Source organism: Ochlerotatus camptorhynchus, unplaced genomic scaffold, assembly GCF_037179485.1.
Source record: "Ochlerotatus camptorhynchus isolate MF236.1 unplaced genomic scaffold, CSIRO-AGI_Acam_v1.1 ptg000146l, whole genome shotgun sequence".
NCBI lineage: Eukaryota > Metazoa > Arthropoda > Insecta > Diptera > Culicidae > Ochlerotatus > Ochlerotatus camptorhynchus.
In genome coordinates this window covers 2,222,233-2,242,788 of record NW_027040636.1, presented here as the reverse complement: position 1 = coordinate 2,242,788, position 20,556 = coordinate 2,222,233, and the positions used below count along the sequence as shown (strand labels likewise).

At 34.9% G+C, this 20,556-nt stretch overlaps 1 protein-coding gene across 1 annotated transcript in view; it reads right to left on the bottom strand.

Moving 5' to 3' along the window:
- Positions 1-10,230, bottom strand: part of LOC135700988 (putative fatty acyl-CoA reductase CG5065) — a 46,300-nt gene extending 36,070 nt beyond the window's left edge. The window contains exon 1 of the mRNA XM_065221682.1: positions 9,613-10,230. The gene's annotated coding sequence lies outside the window, so the exon portion shown is untranslated. The remainder of the gene's footprint in view (positions 1-9,612) is intronic.
- Positions 10,231-20,556: the final 10,326 nt, after the last annotated feature.

Sequence of the window (20,556 nt, the reverse complement as noted above, 5' to 3'; positions counted from 1 at the left end):
ATTCAGATTGGCGACCTTGTTGATGGTCAACTACGGACAGTCTTGTGAATTTGACGGTCAATGTTGGTTCAACGGTTTCGCATGCCTATGCTTTGTGACAAATAATTTCGTGAACGGGTCAACTTTAGTGTAGGCACATGCCGGAAAGGGTAACCAGAAGAGATTGCTTTGTGGCAGCACGATGGAAAAAAAATGTTGAATACGAGTCGGTCCGCTTGATGGATTGCATTAGTGTGAAATCTTCTTATTTGGCTTTATTACGTCCCCACTGGGATTGTACGTTAGCTCTGAACTTGGTGTTCATTTAACATTCTCACAGTTGTTAATTGAGAGCTGTCTAAGCCTGTACCAGTTTTACATTAGTATTATTGTGCGGCAAGTACAATCATACTCTATGCACAATAAAGTAGAGAAATTTTCCAACCCGTAAATTCCTAGACCGGACCGGGAATCGAACCCAGCCGCCTCCAGTATGGTCTTGATTAACAGCAGCGCCATTTTCGATTGAGCTAAGGGGTGCGTGTGATATGCATCATGTTATTTCCTTGAATGTTTCGCATAAACTGCTCGAACCGATCCGAATCGAATCCTGATCATCCTCCCATAATTTTAACTTATTCAGTTAGAGAGTGACTGTGCACAAACTATTTGAAGTTTATATAGGGATTAGTGTGAGAAAAGCACACATTTTGTTCATATCTTTCTAACAATGCACTAGGGGAAACAGCCCAGTATGGAGAATTCCATACACAACAATAGGCTTCTAAGGCTGCTAACGTACCGCAACAATAGGGCTGTTTCCCCTATAATATATTATGTGAAAAGATCTGATTTCGGATTTGGTGTCCGGAAGATACTAGGGGAAACAGTCCTATTATTGCGGTACGTTAGAAGCGTTAGAAGCCTATTGTTGTGTATGGAGGTCTTGCGCTTCTAACGTCCCCTATCAGTGAAAACATAGAAGAAATAGAAGATTTTTCACGGCGTTTGTCTGTAGCAGTGTGCTGAAGAGTATGTGTCTGAAGGACGAAAAGTGGCAGAACCTGAAACGCAAACTGAAGGTCATCGTGATGGAGTGAATCAAGCGGGCCGCCATCCGGGAAGTAGAAGCGTTTATTCATAAGATTTTGAAACATGAAAAGGCAGGATGTAAAGGATTATTTGCACATGAGGTGGAGGTGTCAAGGTGTTTTTGTCCTTGGCAAAACGGATGCTCCAAATTTGCTATTATCGTCGTCGTCGTTACTATTTTTATATTTTAAGTTAGCCATCGACCGCCGAAGGTACATTAATTATCTATGAGATGAACAAGCCAAGTGCTGAAAATCTCACTAATAAAGTAGTAATAAAAAAAAAAATATCGCGTGTCTTAATCGTTCTTAACATACCTAAAGAGAACTTAATCGTACTGCGCAGTGGATTGTGAGATGCTCGATGACCCTGTAAGGATCGTGTTTGCTTACTGTGCAGAAAATCATGGATTTAACCATAGCTTGCTTTTTTCAACTTTTTTTTTAATGTTTATCTTCCACATTTGTTTGAGCTTACATGTCAGATTGAAGTTAGATTCATTATTTCAGAAAACTAAAAAAAAAAAACAGTATATTATTTTCTTTATGATTACAGACTACAAAAATCCTCATGATTCTTGGTTTTTGTTGAAGGACTAAGAATTATTTTTCAGATTTTAAAATTTTAAAATATTTTGTTCTTTAAACCAAATTTGTAACTTTGAAATTTTTCTCTTCAATCAAACTCCAATGACTCTACAAACTTTCCCAAAAATCTGACATATTGAAATATTTTCAAAGTTATTATAATTTGCTTGTTTTTCAATAGTCTGGCTCTTCAAAGATTGACAATTTTGGCAAAAATTCTAAAGAAATTTTAGCTCGAGAGATAATTTCAATGGGCTCTTAATAAATATTAGGGAATTTTAAGGAGAACCCTTGCAACATTATGAGAAAAAAAATAACTAAGCTCTGAGGAAATTTTCAGGAGTGTTTAGATGAAAGTTTCAAGAAAATTGCTAGCAAACTTCAAAAGCAGGTGAAAGAAAAAGAATTTCAGAAAGTGAAAGTTTGAAAATAATAATTGCATGATAAATCTTGGACTTGTTCAAAGTTGATTTGCAGGGAAAATGGTTTATTCTTCTTCTTATTCTGCTTCGGTTTTCAAGCTTATTGCTTATCGCATATTAGCTTATTGCGTGTTCTCCACTTAGTGTTATAGATGCACTTTCACCGTTATTAATTGAGAGCTTTCGATGTCTGTACCATATTTTTGCATTAGTATTATTGTGTGGCAAGCAGTGCTGTTAATTTTCATATCATTCAATGGTCCCGAACAGACAAGTCGACCCGATGTCGAATCAACGTGAGCAAATTTAAGGTCGATGTTGACCCAATGTCGTGTTGTTGTCGGTTCAATTTTGGGTTTATGTCGGGTCAACATCGGGTTTGGTAGAAGTCAGGTTGGTGTCGGGTTGGCTTAGCTTTTTCGCCGGAATGTCGACAAGAGCTCCGTTTATGTGTAGGTTACACTCAATTGATGAATAATATCAAGCGTTTCTCAAATGAGAATGATCCATGCCTTCGTCAAATGACTAAGCAACTGATATCACATCACCCATTCGAAGGAGGTCCCCTTTGATAGCCGATAGCTGCTTTCCTCATTTTCATCAAAAATGCTCAATTGATTTTGAGAATTTACAGCACTGGTGGCAAGTACAATCATACTCTATGCCCAGGGAGGTCGATAAATTCTCCAACCCGAAAAATTCCTAGATCGGACCGGGAATCGAGAACCCAGCCACTTTCAGCATGGTCTTGCTACGTAGCTGCACCTTTACTGACTGAGCTAAAGGGACTCGATTACCTTGATAAAGTACACAGCAAAAATAAATTTTAATATTACATCCAAGAGGATGCACTTCAATCATGTCGAAAATATCATGTAATTTTTATGGCCACAACAATAAACAAATGCAGTAAAAGCAACGTAATATCAGTTCATGCACTGTATTATTGATAATTTTGTCCTTTTTGGCAAGTAATATTACACTATATTTTCGACACGATTGAAGTGCTGTGTATGATTATACTTGCCACACAATTATACTAATGCAAAAATGGTACAGGCATCGAAAGCTCTCAATTAATAAATGTGGAAGTACATCTTAAACACTAAGTTGAGAACCAGCAATAAGCTTATATGCAAGAAGAAGAAGCATACCCGATTTTCTTCATCTTATTCACTTAAATTGGCATAATATTTGTTCTTTGCAAAACAAAAGCTGAGTATAATTTGGTTGGATCACAAATCACAAAATCAAAAATATCTGCGCATAAAATTCGGTTTAAATAATTAAGAGGTTTTTCATACTCGAAAATACAGCCAATGAATGCATAACTGCCCCATCTCTACTTGATTCCCTGTTCATATGAGACAGTTATACTTTTCTTGGGTAGAATATAAATTTATTACTAATTGATATTAGTAACCGAAAGGCTAAAAAATATTGCATGTATAAACAAAATCTTTCTGCATAATAATAAAAACCGATGATGAGGTGAGTTGGAAGACGTTTATGTCAATTTTGTCTCTTCGTTGATTGGCCCGATACATTTTATCTATTGTTTTTCATTCGGGTCCTTTTTTGCCTTTCTCGTACACCTAGGTGTAATTTTTTGTAGCAGTGTCGGCTGTAAATTTTTCGTGAAAGTTTTTGCACAATAAAACAATGCCAATAAAATTGTCTTGAATGGAAAGAGTTTTTTTTTCTCTACTGCGATCAATGTAGACGAATTCATTATAAAAAGAGAGCATTAAAAAAGATAGCCGAGTGTTGTAAATTTCTCCAGTCTTTCGTAATTAGAGGATCGCGGTAGATTATTATCGACACAGTGTGATTTATTAAGTATCGGTAAATTTACCCTATATGAGAAGCGGTGATTAGTTGGAGCCCCTGTGAATAGAAAAATAATTTAAAATATCATCCTTTATGCTCTAAATGCCGATTGCTGTGAAAACATCGACATGTTCGTTTCTAGATATAGAGGTTTGATTCGTTGACCAATAGAGAAACCATCAATACAGCGATTTTCTGCAAGGTCATAACAGCGAAAGAAAAGCTGAGCTGATGTTATGCTCGGTATGTGAGCTTTTCAACATTTATAATATTCACAGTGGCCTTAGCCCCGACCAACAGCGTCTTACAATTCATCCGCCGGCAAAAACCGGCGGCAGTGGAAAACATAACGAAAAACATCCCTGCATATAAAAGTTAGTACCGTTTTCGGTTTCATATTGAGCACTTCATGTACCTAGTAAACTTACAGGAGTTTTAGTTTGATGTCTACTCTAAAAGATGATCTTGGGAGGTACTCACGTCCAATACTGATTTGAAGGCAAAAAAATCATTGCATAAGCCGTAATTCTCAGAAGCCAACTTTCGCGGATGAACACTTCTTCTTCTTCTTATTCGCATTTCAAGCTTATTGCTTAGCGCATATTAGCTTATTGCGTGCTCTCAACTTAGTGTTCTAAATGCACTTCCACAGTTATTAATTGAGAGCTTTTGATGCCAATATCAATGCATGAATTTGTATATTGTATGGCAAGCACAGTGATACTCTATGCCCAGGGAAGTCGAGAAAATTTCCAACCCGAAAGATCCTCGACCGGACCGGGAATCGAACCCGCCATCTCCGGCTTGGTAATACCGTGCCTTTACTGACTAGGCTATGAGGCCCCCCGGATGAACACGTCTGGCGTGATTTCTGACCATGATAATGACAATACGTAGTAGCAACAAATCGTAGAATGGTAGCTGCTTGATGCTGGAATCGTGATATATAATACAGGATAAATCAATACAATATTTGACTGCAGCTAATTAGCCATTGTCATTTCAATAAGTGACTGAAAATTTTCTATCCATATCGAATAAAATTATTTATTGATAATGACTCGTATTAGGTCTCAGCTAGTCCATACAGTTAAGACATATTATTGTATTACCAAGCTAGAGGTGGTTTAGAAAATCTTTTGGGTCGGCAATTTTCAGGCACAGAACACCATTGTACTTGCCACACATTATACAAATTCTTTAAATAACACTAACTTGAGAGCTGTTAGAACCACAGGACGCTTGTGATGCATTCAAAAACTTACAAATCTAGCGTTCAAAATCATAAGGCCTAACTGTGATGATCGATTCTCTTCATCAATCTTCTCCTTGCATTACTACATTATTAGGTATCTGCTCGCTTTTGCCTTGACCTGGGCCCAGGTCAGATGGTTTACTACAGTTAAGTAAACCAATTTTACAATTTTTTTTTCCAATAAACTGTATTGTGTAAAAGGATGTATTAATTAGCAAAAGCAACATTAAATGGCCAAATATAAGTTATTATTAAAAAAAATAGATGTTAACGCAGAATACCTGGTCGAATATCACTATTTACTAGGGTAGATGTACTACGCACTGCCATTGAAAATTACACATTTATTTTTTTTTGTTCCTAGTTACTGCGTGTGTAGCAAAGCGGCTATTTATCGGGTTTTTAATGCCTTTTCTATTTTAATGTAAAGCATTAATTTGAAATATTAAACAGGTACAGTCGGATGTCGCTTATTGGGTTTTCTAGTTGGGCTTCCAAGTCGAACGTCATTTCTGACAGTGTTGATTGCTTTTTCGAAATTTCGACCGACTTGCGAAAACCGGCAAACGAGTGGAGTAATTATACACATTATTTCAATGCGATACAACGAGTTGCTTCCTTGATGGTTGTCAAAGATGTGGCTGAACGAGGTGTGAAGCTAATTTCTGAATTTATCAAGAAATCCACCCGACACCCAATCCAACAGCAATATTTGCTTCAGGTGATCGAACAACATCGAAAAGAGAACCCTGAGAAATCGTAGAATATATTAAACTGAAATATAATCATTACAATCCAATGACATTTGTGTGAATACGTCTGACATTGTATATTATACCAAAAGAGGAGTGAGATACAAATTTTCAAACTGCTCTTATGAGATTGAGCAAATATTTTTGAATAACCCATCCGAAAACTCGAGAGATGGGAAACTCTGAAGTTATTTCAGTCTTTATCTTTACTTTCATTGATATAAGTGAGGGGTGTACACTTAACCCACCCCCATATCTAACTACGCCTATTAAATGGAGAAAATGTTTTTGAATACATCTAAACATACCAACTTGACAAGATCAGAAACACAGAAGCTATTTCCGTTTGAAGCTTTTCTTCCATTTATATGAGCGAGGGGGGTGGCGGTATAATAAGCCCCTCTCATTCTCTCTAACTATGCCTATAAAATTGAAAAATTGTTTTTGACTAATTCATCTGAACATACCAAATCGATAAGAAACTTCGAAGTTATTTCAGTTTTAAACTTTACTTCAATTGATATGAGTGAGGTGGGCGTGGGGGGGTGTAGTAAACCCCTCTAACTCTATCCAACTACGCATATGAGATAGATCCATTATTTTTGAATAATTCATCTGAACATACCAAACCGATAAGTTAATCAACTTCGAAATAATGTCAGGAGTCTAACTATCATTGGTACACCGGCAGTGGTGGCAGGAAAAGTGATTTTTGGCATTTAATTCGAAACATTGATTTTTGCACAGCTATAACTTTTTTTAGAGGCTTTCTAGCACCATATTTGTATGGTAAAAATTGTTTGGCACTTTCTGTACTATAATTTTACATGATTAGATGCGTGGTTCAAGAAAAATTGTTACCCTAGAAATAAAGATGCAAAAAAGTAGGTTTTCCCTTACTAATTTCCATATAATTTTCAAACGCAATGCGGAAAGCAGGGCTACAACCAATCATGCCCAAATTTTGCACAGTTGTTTGGGACCTAGATGGAACCACAAAAATTGAAAAAAATGATCATGATGGCCCTAGGATGGGGTATATTGTGTAACAAAATATTGTGATTCATGTTTCTTGCTAATCACTGATCCGAATTGGAGTCAAAAACCGCCAAATGAAAGGTTATATAGTTCCTTATTTTTTGAATTGGTCTACTGGTTTCGTAGATATGGCCAGAACATGTTCCGGTTACCCCCGGGGAAGTGGCCAGTTACTGACTAGGGTTAAAACCCATCACGTGAGACCTCAAATCACATGAGAATTCAATAAAAGGGTAAATGCTAGTCATATCTAGTTCCAAGGACTACATTGGTAACATCTGGATATGTTCCGGGTCTCCCCAGGCCAGTTTCTGATAAGGTTCAAAAGTTATCATGCGACACATCAAATGATATAAGCATTCAAAAACCAGTTCAAACTCAGTCATTTAGAGTGCCCAGGATCACACTAGCCGGCCTTGTTACGGGTACCCCAGGGGAAGTGGCCAGTTTCTGACTAGGGTCAAAATTCATCATGCGATATCTCTAATCATATGAGATTTTATTTATCACATTATATCATATGATCATTTTTGTCGGAATTTCTAAGAGTAAGTATACACTTAGAAATAACTAATTTTACACGTGACGGAATCCATCTTTGACACAAAGTATGAGACGTAAAAACACATGTTATGTAAAATTAAGTGCTCCGAGACTGAAAAGTTCGTTGCTCGACGAAAAGTACGTTTGATTGAGCTATATTTCGCGTCTGTTATGACTTAAATTTATGTTAAAAATGATGCTCGTATGTGTCCCTCTCAAAGCACCTAAATTTACACGATTTTTTTTTAAAGTGTGAATTAATTCAGATTTTACTTGTTTATCTGTGGAGGAACCGTTAAAAATTCCGAAGAAAACATGTTTTCTTAGGAAAGATGCATAAATGACGGCTACCATGTACAAAAATCCGCTACAAGGGACAAATTTGGAGCTTCATGGAACGTAAAAAAAAAGTTAAACGTTAAATCTCACGCCCATGCTTGGCATGCACAGTTGTACACACCAACTGCTCATTTGTTAATAACTTTTCACTCAGTTGTTGAAATTTGCTTTTCTTTAAAGTAATTTATAGATAAGAATCACAGTTTACTATAGATATGCAAAGAGTAGGTAAATCTTAACATTTGAATCAAGAACAATGAATTTTTACACTTAAAGTCCGAGATGTGCAGCGAGCGTTTCTCACTTCATTTTTACAACGCAAAAATAAATACAGTTTATTAATAGAATTAATATCTACATATTTCTAGGTATTTATTACAGGCTTAAACTCTATTCTATCTACTGCTTCAAAAAGAACTATGTTTCGTCAACTGTGTGCAAAGTTATTAGCAAATGAGCAGTTCGTGACCAACACAGCAAAAAAATAATTTTGATATCACGTCAAAGTGGATGCACTACAATCATGTCGAAAATATGGTGTAATATTACTTGCTAAAAAGGACAAAATGATCATTGATACAATGCATGAACTGACATTACGCTGCTTTTACTGCATTTGTTTATTTATGTGGTCATAAAAATTACATGAAATTTTCGACATGATTGTAGTGCATCCACTTTGATGTGATATCAAAATTATTTTTTTGCTGTGAAAACTGTGCATGCCAAGCATGCTCACACCTTAAATGTCCGGTAATCCTTCCTTAAATACCTTAAGCCCCCTTCAGCATCAGCAGTTTTTTCAATCGATTTAAGCCATCGCTATTATGTTATTGAATACAAGCCACAATATCAGGTAAGGATTGAAGCAACAAATGTCAGAAATTTCGGAAGAACTGTTTTTATGCTTTTTTGATTTTTTTTTTTGCTAATAAACTAGTTCCGCCGAAATCAAAAGCAAATTGAATTTCGCGTAGCATTGAACATTTGCATATATTTTTTATGATTCGCCCGCGGAAGTGCCTTGAGACATTGAATAAATTTTGACCAATCTTACTCAGGGTCAATAGAAACCAGAAGTGGAGGAAGAGGAATATTGTTTACCATTATGGAGAAATACAAATTAGCAATCTTATGAAATTTCCAATCGCAAGATCGTCATCACGTGGTCACCACTCGCTTGCAAAACCAGTTATTTTTGTTTCTCATCTTTTGAGTGTATGATTTCGTATCCAAACAGGATTGGCAGATATATAGAACAGATGGCAATCTCAGCCAAAGAATCTTTAAAATCGCCTCAAATGACATTGTGTGCTTATTATTTTTTCGATGACGAAATGTCGCGGGTCAGAATACGCACGCTACCTCGCCGTTGCTGAATAGTTTGGCAAGTTTTCCAAAGAGCGAGTGGTGATTTATGTGCTAGATGGTTTGCCAAACGTGATAGAATAATGAAAAACAGGTATTTCTTAAGACTGACTTGACGGTAGAAGTTTCAGCGAAGCGTTGAAATAGACTTAGTTAATATTTCCCTTCACATGCGATGATTGTTGCTTGGTTAGACTTTTATGTAGGTTCTTCGTCGTTTATTACACTTGCGAGGTTTATTACGCAAAGACATAAGGTCAATTATCATTCACATGCTGTTTTTGTGAGATTTAACCTTGTTTTATCTAGAAGTTATAAAATTAGTTTGTTTCCCCTTAAAGAGTAGTAACTTAGTAAAGATATTAAGAGGTTATATAGCAGACTTAAATAATTTTTCGAACACTTACGTTTGAATTTTATTGCTTCTTCAAATAGAACTGTTCACCTGAAACCACACAAAAAACCACGGTTGCTAATTAGCTTCAATTCACGACCAACAAACGTGTACACGAACACTACACATGCATCAAGTTGTAAAAGTCACACCGTCCAGCACACGTTTTGTGATATTAGATAACTTTCACTTATTGCGCTTTTTTTTTCTAAGAAACGACTTGAACTTCTTACACACTTAGTGTGCACCACCAACCTAACTATTGACTCGCCTCACAACTATTTGATTAAACGTGCTTTAAGCTTTGGCAGCATTCGCTTCTTATATGACTGTATCTCATAAAACTTCACCGTCTTGAGAAGCACTTATTGCAACTGCAACGAGCAATTTCAATTGCCAAACTAGTTGAACGAGCACAGATTTTTTTTCTCTTTTTCGCTGGAAGCCTTCAAGGTGTTTTGAGCAATGCGCACACTGAACCGCCTGCGTCTTGGACCGCCAGAAATCGTCTGGAGCAGAACCACGACCACAAGTATGTTCTACGCGAAACTGAAAGATCAATCGCTGCACGAGTGATGGGAGGGGATAGTGATCTCAATGGAACAGGTACCTACGTCTTTACTCGATGGTGTTTACGATGAAACTGAACCTGATGGAAAATTGTTTGCGCGAGCTTAGTTACAGTGCTTTACAAACGAAGCTGAGCTTTACACACGTGTGAGTCTTTCGCGTCTCGCGGTGGATCAGCTTGTTTCATTCACTTGAACCGTTCAGTGAGTCTACTAGCTCTGTACTGGTTGGTACTGCTCAGGCGGAAATTTGAGGAGAACGAGTTACCACCATTGGCGCTCAACCAGTCTCGTGAATTGTTGTACAGAGACTTGCAATGGAATGGACACGAACATACAGTTTGAGTTACTAGTCTTTCAAAACGTATCTAGAAGGTCATCTTGTTATGTTATATTACTTACAGGTGATACCAAAATTTCAAATTGAGACATAGGAGCAACTTGACACTTTTCTCCTTGTTTTGATCAGGGTTGTTAATCGATAACCGTCGCTAACGTCTGAATTAACGTATGCAATGCAAATTTATTATTGCAAAAGTTAACGCTGACGTTATCAACGGTTATCGATTATCAACCCTGGTTTTGATGGATGTATCCATCAAATAACTTAATCATGCATAATTCGATTTCTTTTTACACGCATACACGGGAAAAAATTCGGTCCGAAATTCGTGAACCTCAAGTTATGAATTCCGGAACAAGTTGATTTTTCGTTTACGAAAATACAGCATAAATAAAAATCATAAAATCGTGAACATTGCTTCACCAAATAAATGAAACGCCTGCGTTATGGTCCAGCGGGCACCAGCAAAAGTAATAAAATTTATAGAATCGTGAACCCTGTTCTGGAAGTCATGCCCTAGTTATGGGAAACGATGATTTATGTTCATGAGTTGTTCTTGATATCGCGAAGCTGTTCTCGAAAACGGGAACATAGTTCATGGACTATACAATGTCAACATTAAGATAATTTTCAATATATTAAATGGAGTAAGGAAGTGGAAGGAAAACAACGGAAGAATGCAGGTATCATCTACAGCAGATAGAATGGACACACTTTAAGTTCAACAAATCAACATCACCTTGGGCTTCCATCGAAGTGGTGGAAGCAAGGAAACGAAAAATATGCGTTTGAGATCCTGAGATAATATTATGTTCTTAAGCTTAAAAAAAATGCATACAGAAAAATAAGGATGGATTGCTGATATTATGTGTCTTTTAATTTATCATTGAGATATTGTTTAGTGAAATTTCTATAAATATTCCTGAAAACTCAAAAAAATATAAATTTTAAGGTTCAGCTATTTTAAATGTATGAATCTGCGAAGCTGTCTGAGAGTTCATGAACTTTAGATTTTTCCTGTTGCATTAGGAAGGTTAAGTGGAGAACCTAACGTGTTCTTTGTTAATGTCTTGAATAAACATTAATTGGAAATTGAAACGAGCAACTTGTAAGCAATGTTGTTTGTAAAGATGGGCTTTTGTATACAATATTTGCAACATTTCATAAAATATCTTATAGCTTTACACGACTGTAAACTTAGATGATATGTGGCGCTCCATTCACGTGTATCATGTTGAACAGATATTTGCACTACTTTTTCGAATTGTGTAGTAATTCACAAACGATACATTGATTAATTTCATCAAAACATCATTTACATAAGTCAAATCTCAAAATGGGGAAATATTTTGAAAAACTAATACCGTGATGAGATTCTAAATATGTTGATAAACACTTCGCTGTAAAACGAGTGGAGAGGCAATTGTTAATTGCTGCGTAATCAAATATCGACATTGTTAGTGTAATTATTAATAAGATCCTTTTGTCCACCTGGTCACTCGAATTCACTCTGCCAGGTGCCGCAGAAAACTCTCTATGGAATTCAACGTGGATCCGATTTTGACAACACGTCTCCATTGTCATTAATTTGATTGTGGTTTGCACTTGAAAGCTTTAAACACTATCTAATATTTTCCTATACTGTCTGGATGATTGGGAAGCTTTGAACGTGATGAAATAATCAGGCTAACATTTATTAAAATTTGTGCCTAAAATTGTATGTTGCTAAAATCTGACTTAGACTTTTTACAGCAGGTGTCGTTAGTAAAAAAGTATATTATTTAGATGTAGAATTCTAGATAAAATAAGTTTTAACATAATTAGTTACTTTTTGTTTGGCAGGCTTGATGACATTTCTGATTACAAAACTTGCCTTGTTAATTTTTTCTCTATTTTTATTCTGTACATGAAATTTTAGAATAGTTTAATGAGAGAGAGAAGGATTAGTATTTTCCATTTAATTCCACTACTTTATTTGCTTATCCTTGACAGATACGCGTATTTCGTCTACAATGTGCAGACTTCTTCAGTGTCTTGTACTAATACTGACTCTAGAGTCGAGTATTAGTACAAGACACTGAAGAAGTCTGCACATTCTAGACGAAATACGCGTATCTGTCAAGGATAAGCAAATAAAGTAGTGGAATTAAATGGAAAATACTAATCCTCCTCTCTCTCATTATACAGGTATTCCACTAAGACGCCCACATTCATCAGGATTCATTAGAATAGTTGCTTTTTGGATAATTTTTGGCCCCTAGAAAAGTGAATACGGCAATCCATCAACAATTGTTAAAGTACTGAAAGAACATTAGTTGTAAGTTGGCGTAAAGTTTCAATTAGGAAGTAATAGTCATTAAGAAAAAGACGAAAAATAAATAAATTTATTGTGTGAAACTAAATCTATATCAACATAATTATATGATGCCGTTGTCTATTTTGATTGTTCACGCGATTACTTCATGAATGGGTTTTACTTGTTTTCCCCCTTTCACCTTGAACACTGCTCATCCATTATCATACAATCATCGGACAAGGCTACCGGATTTGCAATGTTTAAGGTGCAATTTTCTTTGGTGTGATGTCCAACAAATCAAACCCAGTTTTTTTCGAGGCATCATTTCAGATTGCAAAAAGTTCTCGTAATTACATTCCGTTTGCTATTTTATACAAAATGACGCAAGATTTTTTTCCAATCTGAAATGATGCTTAAGCAAATAGGTTTTATTTTTGTGTAAATGCATCAAAGTAAATTGCACCTGAACACATCCGTTTGTTGTTAAGTTCATAATAGTTCTGTTCAGAACGTGGTTCAATTTACATGCCTTTACGCTTTGGTGGCTAACGGACGGTGAGAGTTTAAATCGAACATGAAATTACTCCATACCTGTGCTGAGGAATCTTCTGTGCATGGTTTGGCGCACTTAGTTGCAGAAAATCGGCATTGGACGGAAAGGTTATTATGGGCCAACATTTTGATATTTTCGATTTACTGCTCTTATGGTGTTTGTTTAACTACATGGACACGATATCAAGAAAGTCCAACCGTGCTGACTCTAGAGACAGACTACAGAAGATGGATCTATCGAAGACCAGCGGTTACGGTGTGTCCCATGCACATTGATGAAAATCGGTTAAAAGAAATGGTTTACAAGTAAGTGGCAAATATTTGATGGAACTGTGTGTTACAATAACATTTTATTGTTTAGACTTTGGAAGATCGATGATCAAGATGAGAAATTTCACTACTATAGTCAATATTTGATCACCATAACCAATGCGACGTTCAATAATTTACATTCATTTGAACCTTTCCAAGGCGACAGTAGCTTGACCAATGTTAATATGCTGAAAGTAGCTCGGAATGTTAAATTTGAATTTATACCTACTAGTGACTATTTACCAGTCGTGACAGAAATGGGAATATGCTTTTCAAACTCTAATTTATCATACGTTCAACGTGTTAGGTGAGTATATATTTCTTGTTTGTAAAGAAATTTCTTTGAAGAGTTTCCCACAGCAAAACTTTAATTTTTACTGCATAAATTTCAATTTTATTTATTTATTTCATCAACCATCGTAGACCAGTACAAATACATGTACAGTGTTTTTTTTTTCTTAAATATAAAAAAAAAACTTTGAAAGAACAAGTAAATAGTACAATTTTATCTTAAATAAAAATTTAGCAGTGTCTGCTTTCCTATTTTTCATCTTATGAGATATAATTCCGTATGGAGATTAGTTTATGCCAAGACATTGTTAAGTCAAAGATTGCGCAGAATTGATTGTAAAGGGCCATCATGCAATGTAATGACCCTTATTTTGTATAATTTATGCGATGATGATTTATGGCAAATAAATTTCGATTTCGGAGTTGCCGAGTAGGTGCATGGAAATTTAATTTTGAAGAAAGTTCTGTTGAGTTAATCCGCTGTGAAATGATATCGTTTACAAATGAAACCATTGCATATTCACGACGCTCTTTTAATGTTTATATGTTTAAAAGCATGCAGCGTGCTTCATATGGTGGAAGAGGAAATGATGTCCAACCTTATTAACGAAGGGCGTATAATAGAAATTGTTTTTGTACTGATTCTAATCTTTCTTCGTGCGTGATTGTAAAAGGAGACCATAAAATACTGCAATAGGCCAGTATTGACCTCACATAGGCAATATATAGTGTTTTAATTGTGTATGGGTCCTGAAATTTGTAGCAAAAGCGCTTGATAAAGCCTAGCATGTTATTTGTCATGTGGATGATTGTGTTGTAATGGTCTATGATAGTTAGCAAGTTAATGCAATTGAAATGTTTGTTGTTGTTCTTTTTCCGCTAAATAATATTTAGTTGCATTTTTTATTATCAATTCAAGTAGGATTTTTTTTTCATACGTAGAATATGGTTCTTTCATTCTGGAATATATTGATGCCTGCTTCATTTCTTATTTCCAACAAAAGCTTCATATCGTTGGCATAGATTAGCAATTTTAGTTTTTTGAGAATGAAAGAACTCAAATAACACAAATTCATAGAATTATGTTGAGTAATCTGCTTTACAACCAAAATCAGTCATACAAAGGTTATATAAACCATTATAGAACATGTGTGTTGCTTGGGAAGTTGTTTATCTATATAATAAAAAGAAGAGGTCTCAAATGAGAGCCTTGGAGGACGCCTGAAGTGACTTTAATTGGGAAGTTTCCGAGTTCCATTGCTAGACTTTTCATTAATACTGGACGAATTCCATCAGGTCCAGGACCTTTAGAGGCGTTTATATTTTTTAAAGCCTGCGAAATATCCTGCACTTGAAGTCACAAAATATCCTGCACTTGATTGACGCCAATGTCCCTTGAAAATTCTGGATAAAGTGTAAAATAATCGTGGTCGCGATCTTGAAAATGTTTGGATCTATAGAAAAAAAAATTGCAAATAGATTACAGATTTTTTCCAAGCTATCGCTGACCGATTTTGGCAAAATGCATAATTCGGGGAAAATTGTCAGATTTAAATTTGGTTTTTACGTAATTAAAGAAGTTCAAGTTCAGTTTTTGAATCATATTCTTCAAATGCATTACTGATGGATAAATTCAGTTGATTGCATATGTCCAAACAGATTGATAAATTATCAGTACTATTGTGTTTTTTGATTTTTCATGTTTTTTTTTTTATAACTATATATAACTGAAGTTCAATAGCATTCAATATCAGCAATCAAACAAACAGTCGTATGGTTGCAACGATTGTTGAGATTAACTTTAAAGTGGTATTTTACATTAAACTAAGTGTCAATGATACTGTTTTATTTAATAAATTACGGTAACATGTTCCCAATACAGGTATACCTCGATATAACGTTACTGTCATTTTTTTTTACTTCCATCGCCGATTTCTCGCAATGGATCATTCAATCAAGCAAAAGAATGACAACATCGGCCAGGCGAAACAATTCCCATCTATGGTAAAAGTGATTTGTATGATTACGTATGGGGGATACGTACTGTGTACAAAAAACCGTGTAAAAAAACCTACGAGATTTTGATTTTTCACATGTTGAAATGTTTTTAAAAAATCGGATTTTGATGCCATTTGTAATTAAAAGCATGTTATGATCCATATAAACATATTTTAAAAATTTCTGTATTTACACCAAAAACTGTGATTTTTTTTTAAAGTATGCCATTCGATTACCTATAGTTTGAAATGGATAATGTGATTGGAATCAAGTTGATAGGTTGTATCGTTGTCGAGAAATCGTTAAAAACGTTACACTGTTTCGTGAAAAACCGTGTAAAAATAACCGTGTAAAAAAAACCGCGTAAAAAAACCGTTTAATAAAAGACTTCAGTGTATTTGCTAACACTTCACACAAGGATTTTAACACCTGGTTGGGATTCATTTACCCTAAATGATTTACGGTTTAGCGACTTGCAGTCAATTTAATTGTTTGTAAGAAACTTTGAACATACTGAGAGGTAAGCACATATCATCGGTAAGAGACGTGCGTGTGAGAAAATTTAATTAGAATAGTAACTAAAAATTTACTCGAAGGCGGTTTGAGGGGTTGATCAATTTCACTCCGTATTTTCAAAATTAAGATTTAAAAAATGTCCTAATAATAAACAAAAGACTCAATATGACGAGGAATCATAGCTACTGATTTTAATACCATTAGTTTGTTAAATTCGTTTAATGTATATACATTTATTTATATATTTACAATAAATTGTGGTGAAGTAATGAAATTGAGTTGATAGCGGAATGCTAAAATAAAACAGCTATATAAAAAGGATATCTTCCATATAACTCCACCTAATTAATGTTTGTATGATTGATAGATACGTATCAGAATCTAACCCCCTTAAGTACTAATACCCTAGGATTTTTTCCTTATTAGAGAGTTGAATAGATTTGTCTCCTTTAGATACTTTACATAACTCTTAAGTAGGTTCAGATTCTACACATTGTAGTTTCATTTTTACCCAGGGGATGAGAACTTAAGGGGGTTAGATTTTGATCAGTCTTTAGTGGGAATGACACAAATGAAGACTACACTTTGTAGTCGAAATACGAATCTGTCATAGATATCAAAATTAATTAAGTGGAATTAAATGGAAGATAACCTTTTTTGCTATTTTATAATAATTTGTGATCAATTTGTCCCCGAATTACGGTCCTCAATAATATTGCTGATAATGTTCACTTAACGAGAAATTTACTTACAGAGAGCTCATGTAATAACAGAAACTAATAATTTAATAATCACCCAAAAAATACAGACAGATTTTCAATGCACTTTGCAGCATCAAGCATTTTTTAATATTAATATTGCGGTACATAAAATTAAGTTTCTAGTCAATCCTTCGAAACATAATGTTGGGTTGATAAAATTTCAAAAAAGTTCAAATTTGTGAACTTTGTGAAAACAATTGTGTTTGTATCTTTATCGGTAGATACAGTATCTGCTTACTGAAGACCGGCTTCTTTGAATGTCTATTGTTTTTTTTTCCTGAACGAACATAATTGCATTTTTGTGTTTATTTGCAGTGAGATGAATTATAAAAATCGCACCTGGCTCGATAGTTGTTATTCCTTCGATCTATGCAAATCAAGCGTTCGTATGAGTGCTTACGGTAAAATCAAGATATTTCTGGTATTACACACAGTTTTTATCGATTAAATATTAGAATCACTAATAATAATTACCGTACATTTTAGTTTGTGCACTCGGAAGATGAAGTTATGATGGCAACCGATATAATCAACCTCGTAATGAAGGAAACGGAACAAGTTGAAATGGTACTGTGGGTTGACCAGATAGTGTCTTCTACCAATTTAAAGTATTTATCTCCCGCCCGACGAAAATGCGTCTATCCACATGAAACTACATCGTATTACAAGGTAAATTTATGTCGTGCTTCGGGACCTAATGACGGGTGGGTGTTTATTCGTTATTTTTATGATTATGGGACACTTTAATTTGGCGTCTCAGATAGCCTAGTCAGTAAACGCATGGTATTACTAAGCAGGTGGCGGCAGATTGATTCCCAGTCGGGTCGTGAAAATATTTCGGGTTGGAAATTGTCTTGACTTTCCTGAACATAGAGGATTATTGTGCTTATCACACAATATACAAATTCATGTGGCTGGCAGAGAAAATTCTCAATTAATAACTGTGGAAGTGCATCTAGCACACTAAGCGGAGAGCAGGAAAAAAAAAACTTGCTGAAAAAGCGTAACAGGTTTAGAAGAAGAAAAATAAATTTTTTTTTACAGTGACTTCGTTAAATGTTTTTTTTATCCACCAAACCCCATTCTTGCCTTGCCGTTGTATTATCCCGGGACCACCCTAGAGTATTACATAATGCAATTTAATTTAATTTTTTTTTCTTGTCTCTGTTCTATCATATCCAAATGGCTTTATGTAATTTTATTCCAATCAGACATTTGGATTCAGAGATATGACCGTAAAAGTAAAGTTTCTTACTTTTCCTATCTTTCTGTATACATTTGTTTGGGTCAACTTTAAAACCCCCTGTATTGACAACTGTGCAAAATTACAACGAATTTTGTTATAATCTCTCTTTGCGGGAGAATTGTTAATTTTGTATGGGAAAATGCATGGGTAGAGAATATCATCGACTTCGGTATTTTTTACCAAACTTTTAACACCTAAGCTGTTCGGTCGGTAGTAATTTCTAAGTGTGTATGCGTGGAGCAATAGGTCTAAATTAATATAATAACATCTTTTTTCCCAGAAGTCTAATCGATTTGCAGTCATAGACAAAGTTGTTTTGCATTGTATTCTCGAGATTTGAGCATTATTTGAATTTTTGGAAAGCAAATGACTAGGTTCGTTTTGCTTCCCATACTTTTCCTATACAAAATTTAAAATTCTCCCGCAAATACAGATCATAAACAAACACGTTCAAATTTGGTACCGTTGTTGGGGACCTCATTTCACATTGGAAGTGCAATGGAGAACAGGGGTTTGTGATCCAACATATAGACTTGACCCTCCCTAATATACGTTGTATGAGAAAATTTTGGTTTTTGTATTTCATAATTAAAGTCATAAACAAATACCGAAATAAGTAACCGTGTTTGGCAATGGAAGGCTTACACGATGTCTCTGAAATAAAATATTATTAAACAAAAATCAGTATCAATGAACCCAGAAACGTCGTAGAAAAACCATTAAAATGACGATCCTTTTCTAATTGATTAAATTAGGCGTTTTTTTTTTAATTATAGTCACTTTAACATTTATGGGTCATTTGTATCCTGTCCGGGATGATATTTGAACTCGTGATTTTGGCGTGAGAGGTTTGGATGTCGGGGGCTTTGTGTCAAGTTTTTTTTTAGCCCAAGTTACATTCCATGTTTTATTTAGGTTTTAAAGCATTTTACAAGTCTAAATTATGGTCTATAGAACTCTCATAAAACCTAAATTGTTACTTAGGAGGACTTTTTTTTAATGCTCAATATTACAACGTCTAATTAAATTAAATAAATATAAATATAATTAAATACATTTTTATTAAATTTGGGTTTCTTGACTTCTTGATTTCTCTTGCTCATTAGTCTGTGTGTGTCTTACAGCAAATATGATGATGCAAATTTAATGCCTCTAATCGCAATAGTGTCCGAGATTAACTCCTAAGAAAACACTTAGTGGCAGTACAAGTGCCTATAATTTGTGAACGCTGGATCGTATCACCTCATGAATATCAAAATGATGCCATCCAACCAAATTTCAAACTTATAACATTCATTGTATTTCTTTTTCAGTTGCATACACCTAATTTGTGCAAAATAAGCTGCCGCATAAGAAAAGCATTGCAATCGTGCAGTTGTATTCCTTTCTTTTATAACATAGGTAAATATTTGTATTATATTATTGGATACGTTGGTTGATTGGTTTTATATATTAGGGATTTTCAGTCTAATAATGAAAACCATCCAACTGACCTATTATTTATTAATCTAATATAGAGGGTGTCTCAGAACAGGTCTTGGATAATAAAATAATGTAAGTTTAGAGAATAATTCATCATTTTTTGTCCAGCTGTATTTCTTTTGACAGTTGCATGATATACAAACAAATCATAGGGAAAATGTCTCTAATATAATGAGAGAGAGAAGGATTAGTATTTTCCATTTAATTCCACTACTTTATTTGCTTATGCTTGACAGATACGCGTATTTCGTCTGCAATGTGCAGACGAAATACGCGTATCTGTCAAGGATAAGCAAATAAAGTAGTGGAATTAAATGAAAAATACTAATCTTTCTCTCTCAATATACAGGTATTCCACTAAGACGCCCACATTCATCAGGATTCAATGTCTCTAATGTTGGCCTATGGATCTAAGATTGGGCCCATCGCTAAAAATCTGCTATTTATTAATTTTATCTATATGAACGTGTCATTGGGGCGGTACTAATGTCTATTTTGGTCGCTATTGAAAATTTAGTCGATTGCTGAATTTATGTATGGGCCCAAATTAGGGACACATAGACCGACATTACCTTCATTTCCCCTATTTGA